Genomic DNA, 6,000 nt, shown 5'->3' on the forward strand with positions numbered 1-6,000 from the left:
TATGGCAAGACCTGAAAATGACTGTCTAGCAATGACCAACAGTCATTTTGACAGAATTTTGAAAATAATAATGTGCAAATGTTGCACAAGCCAGGTGTGGAAAGCTCTTAGAGACTTACCCAGAAAGACTCACAGCTGTAATTGCTGCAAAGGTGCTTCTACAAAGTATTGACTCAGTAGTGTGAATACTTATATATTCTAATTAATTAGATATTAATTAGTAATGTAATTTAGATATTTATTTAATTTTCAATACATTTACAAACACTTCTAAAAACATGTTTTCACTTTGTCATTATCAGAGTATTGTGTGTAGATGTAATTCATTTTGAATTCAGGCTGTAACACAACAAAATGTGGAATAAGTCAAGGGGTATGAGTACTTTCTGAAGGCACTGTGTATATCATATTGCCTATAGGTCCATAGGGAGGGAAACGATGTCCTGTAACCAGGCTGCCCATAGGGAGAGAGACCCTGTTCTGTTCTTCATTAGGAGAGGTGGTTGATTGACTGACTAATGACCAAACCCATCATTTACTGACACTGTGTGTAGGTGTTACAGGTTGTTGCCAGGTACTCCTGCTGACACTCAAGGTATCTGATGCTATTGTGCTGACTGCTGAAAAGGTGTGGAGATCAGGGGTGGACTGGGACCAATAATCGGCCCTGGCATTTCTAGCACACCGGCCATTTTTCCTTGAGGCCCTCGTTATTCAGAGGGGTTGGGTTAAATGTGGAAGACACATTTCAGTTGAATGCATTCAGTTATACAACTGACTAGGTATCACCCTTTCCCTTTCCCTTTCATTATTAGCCAGATAATTATAATTTTGCGCCAAATAGAAACAAGTTAGACAGTCCCACTAGGCTAAAAATGGACCGAAATGCCAGATACCAGTCTGCCCCTTGGTGGAGTGACAGGTAGAACAATCTCTCAATGGACCACATCATTAAAGTTATTTATTTAAAATTTTGCCGGATGATATCTCTTGATGCACCAACTCGTTTTCAAGAGTGTCCAAAAGAAAAAAAATTAAGAAAAAAATTATAGAAAAAAATTTGTAACAAGAAAAATATGGCAACTACCGTCTAACAATAATAACAATGAAATAATATACTGTATATATATATATTTTTACTTACATTAACAGCATAAAAAAGTTATTGTACAACTCCTAATAGGCCTATAACTACTGCTACAACTACTAATACAAATAATAAAACTACTGCTACAACTACTAATACAACTAATAAAACAAAATACCTATAATATATACAGTACCAGTCAAAAGTTTGGACACACCTACACATTCAAGGTGTTTTCGTTATTTTTACTATATTCTACATTGTAGAATAATAGTGAAGACATCAAAACTATGAAATAACACATGGAATCATGTAGTAACCAAAAAAGTGCTAAACAAATCAAAATATATTTAATATTTTTGTTTCTTCAAAGTAGCCACCCTTTGCCTTGATAACAGCTTTGCACACTGTTGGCATTATCTCAACCAGCTTCACGAGGAATGCTTTTCCAACAGTGGTGAAGGAGTTCCTACATATGCTGAGCACTTGTTGGCTGCTTTTCCTTCATTCTGCTGTCCAACTCATCTCAATTGGGTTGAGGTCGGGTGATTGTACAGGCCAGGTCATCTGATGCAGCACTCTCCTTGGTCAAATAGCCCTTACACAGCCTGGAGGTGTATTTTGGGTCATTGTCCTGTTGAAAAACAAGTGATAGTCCCACTAAGCACAAACCAGATGGGATGGCATATCGCTGCAGAATGCTGTGGTAGTTTTGGTGGTTAAGTGTGCCTTGAATTCTAAATAAATCACCTGAAGTATCACCCGCAAAGCACCCCCACACCATCACACCTCCTCCTCCATGCTTCACGGTGGGAACCACACATGTGGAGATAATCCGTTCACCTACTCTGCGTCTCACAAAGACACGGCGGTTGGAACCAAAAATCTCTAATTTGGACTCATCAGACCAAAGGACAGATTTCTATTGGTCTAATGTTCATTGCGTGTGTTTCTTGGCCCAAGCAAGTCTCTTCTTCATATTGGTGTCCTTTAGTAGTGGTTTCTTTGCAGCAATTTGACCATGAAGGCCTGATTCATGTAGTCTCCTCTGAACAGTTGATGTTGAAATGTGTCGGTTACTTGAACTCTCTGAAGCATTTATTCGGGCTGCAATCTGAGGTGCAGTTAACTCTAATGAACTTATCCTCTGCAGCAGAGGTAACTCTGAGTCTTCCTTTCCTGTGGCGGTCCTCATGAGAGCCAGTTTCATCATAGGGCTTGATGGTTTTTGCGACTGCACTTGAAGAAACGTTCAAAGTTCTTGACATGTTCTGCTTTGACTGACCTTCTTGTCTTAAAGTAATGATGGACTGTCGTTTCTCTTTGCTTATTTGAGCTGTTCATGTCATAATATGGACTTGGTCTTCTACCAAATAGGGCTATCTTCTGTATACCACCCTTACCTTGTCACAACACAACTGATTGGCTCAAACGCATTAAGAAGGAAAGAAATGCCACAAATGTACTTTTAACAAGGCAACCCTGTTAATTGAAATGCATTCCAGGTGACTACTTCATGAAGCTGATTGAGAGAATACCAGCAGTGTGCAAAGCTGTCATCAAGGCAAAGGGTGGCTACTTTGAAGAATCTCAAATATGTGTTATTTCATAGTTTTGATGTATTCACTATTATTCTATTATGAGTAGGTGTGTCCAAACTTTTGACTGGTACTGTACATAGATACATATTTACAAATATCTTCACATGGTGATGTTTGTATTAGTTAAAAATACATTTGAAAAAGGACTTAAATTCACAGTGTACATTCTATCTATCTATCATATAGCCTACCCCTATATACATTTTAGTAATTTATCAGGCGCTTAGCATAGCGACATGCAGTCACTATACAAATACAGACAAGTGGAAATGGCTTTTCATTTGGAGGGCATGATCAAGTGTAGAGTTTGAAAGGAAATGATCCCAAATCTCAATAACATAAAAGCTTTTCTAGTATGGTCACAATGGGCAGTTGCTACTTCAACAAAGCACAAGATTAAGTTCCTGCATGCGTTGGGTAGCAGCAGGACATGTACATCAAGTGTGTTGTTACTGTTAGCCATACTTGACAACCAGTCCAAGGTCTAAGTTGCTGTTGGTCACTCCCTTCACAATCAAGCAATTTCAACAAGGACAGCCTGGGGTCAGTTCTGAACCATGTAATAAATGTGAAATATGATTAGTATAGAACGAGCATGACAAGCAGGGTCAATTAAACTGGTCATGTGGTAGGCCAATGACAGGTGCTTTCAAGTGCAACCATTACTATAGTGTCCAGGATGTCCACTATACATACTGGGAAGATTTCAAATAAGGTGAAATGACCACACTATTGTCTCTCAACCATTCACACCCTCTCTCTTTCCTGTGACTTGAATCTGTCAGATGATTGAAAAAAACTAAAATGTGAAATAAATCTGAATCAGAATGTGGTGCAGCCTCTGTCATCATTGTGGTTTACTTAATTAATATAGTCTGTAATGGAGTAGAGTGAATAGTTACAGGAAATTAAAGATTTATGAATTGGCCAATTGTGCATACAAAGGCCTTGTTAATATAATGAAACATTGTGCAATCACCCCAAACAGAGGACAGAACGAGACATTCACATTACATAGATCATTATTGTGGTACGCTTGGCAAAGCGAGACATTTGATTTAGCAGAATATCATCTCAATTCTCTGACAAATTAAGCTGTGAAATGTTATCATTTCTAAAATCTGAAGCACATAAAAAATATGAAATGGTCAGAGTTCTAGCATTAAAGGCCTAATACTAGCCTATATTAAAGGCCTAACACTAGCCTATATTAAAGGCCTAACACTAGCCTATATTAAAGGCCTAATACTAGCCTATATTAAAGGCCTAACACTAGCCTATATTAAAGGCCTAATACTAGCCTATATTAAAGGCCTAACACTAGCCTATATTAAAGGCCTAATACTAGCCTATATTAAAGGCCTAATACTAGCCTATATTAAAGGCCTAATACTAGCCTATATTAAAGGCCTAATACTAGCCTATATTAAAGGCCTAATACTAGCCTACATTAAGGGCCTATTACTAGCCTATATTAAAGGCGTAATACTAGCCTACATTAAATGCCTAATACTAGCCTACAATAAATGCCTAATACTAGCCTACAATAAAGGCCTAATACTAGCCTACATTAAAGGCCTATTACTAGCCTATATTAAAGGCCTAATACTAGCCTACAATAAAGGCCTAATACTACTTTATTATGGGCATACTACTCACACAGTAATGTGTCCGGATTGAAGAGTCATTCGATGGCTTCTATCCCACAGATGGACCAGGCATGTTGGCTGGGCTCCAGTCCCTAATTGCATGTTTACTCTCAAGATATCCTATTTCAGATCCACCAGCTGTGAGCCAGTTGACCATAACTGACCACAGGGTTTTCATTGAGTTCAAAGGTTAAGTCTGTTAGATGTGCACATGCAAATAGACCTATAGGCTTATCTATCTATTTTAATACAAGTCCTACTGTGGTATGTGGTAATAACACAGCGGTCAGGGAATTAAAACATGTGAAATGAAATAATCATGTAGTAGAGTATAGCATGATTACTGAGTTGGGTCCAAAACAAAATGTAAACAATGAACACAGTATGGGAGAAACATTCTCAGCCACCAGCTATGACAACAAAAACACTAAGAACAGAATGTGTGTGTGTGTGTGTGTATGTGTGTGTGTTTGTGTGCGTGCGAGCGTGTGTGTTTGTGTATCATTTAACGTTCTGATTTATGACGTACTAATAACAAATAGCAACATCAACATTATAGGCGTATTACTCAACTCTAGTCTATGGTGGATCAACTGCACAAACACAACTGAATGCGTTTCCCAATTGGAGGTAGGTTAGGCTACTTTTCATCGGTTTCAACCATTGTCTAAAAAATAGCGGGGTGGCTCACGATCTGCTTTGATTCGACCCAGCAAGACCGACAAGGGAGCAGCGGCAGATGCAGGCTGACTTCACAAAATAACGGTCCAATATAGCCACATAAAACATAAGCATTTCATTTGTTTATAAGAAGGCTTCACAATACACTTGTCATTCTTGGTAAATGTGAGCGTTTTCTGTCAATACAGCATTATTCATTTAAAGACGTAAGATGGAGAAACGTCGCAGTTCATTGTCCCTGGATGGTGATTTAATTGTATTTCTCATACTTAATCAAATGTTAATTAACATAACCATTATATGCACAATGTAGCAACACTGAACGAATTCCTCTCCGACAACTTCCTGTGCATGAATGACTTTCATAAGGAAGATGCGAATTCTAACGGAACCTCGTCCGACAACTCGTTAGTGTAAATCCGTGTCCGCTATTTTGTTACCTCTCGGCTGCGGTCGAAGCAGGCAAATAGCAACAGGCCAGGGATGGAGGGAGAAGGGAGAAAGGAGACGGCGCAGACACCAATTCCTATTCGTTTTCTGCAACACACAATATAAGAAATTGGCTTACCTGGCTTTATCTCATTGAGCTTGCATTTCTTCAAGGTCTATATTCTGCCTGGCCATGATGCTTTGAGTTGTAAACTGTCTTGAAGACTGAAGGCGGAAACAGGAACTGGGTAGGAGCATGACTGCTGCGCGCCTGACGAGTAGTCACTCCGCTATGCTTGGCTTCTAATGAGGAGACTCGAATTGACACAGAGCCCCATTGCGCATGCTTGCGTCAATTCAATGACCGGTTCGATCTGCTCACACTCCATCCAGTCTTCTGGACTAGGCGACAATGATGCGTCGTCATTTAAAAAATCGGAACCTTTTGAACTATATTGTGTTCTACTCTTTTTATATGAGGCTATTTGGTATTTCCAGAATATACGTTCAAATTGAACAGCTCAAATTGAACAGCTCAACAAACAGGTGTCTT

General features: G+C 39.0%; 1 protein-coding gene across 1 annotated transcript in view; it reads right to left on the bottom strand.

The window, feature by feature from the left end:
* Positions 1-5,748, bottom strand: part of fut8a (fucosyltransferase 8a (alpha (1,6) fucosyltransferase)) — a 184,203-nt gene extending 178,455 nt beyond the window's left edge. The window contains exon 1 of the mRNA XM_071382212.1: positions 5,587-5,748. The gene's annotated coding sequence lies outside the window, so the exon portion shown is untranslated. The remainder of the gene's footprint in view (positions 1-5,586) is intronic.
* Positions 5,749-6,000: the final 252 nt, after the last annotated feature.

Source organism: Salvelinus alpinus, chromosome 34 (genome assembly GCF_045679555.1).
Source record: "Salvelinus alpinus chromosome 34, SLU_Salpinus.1, whole genome shotgun sequence".
Lineage (NCBI taxonomy): Eukaryota > Metazoa > Chordata > Actinopteri > Salmoniformes > Salmonidae > Salvelinus > Salvelinus alpinus.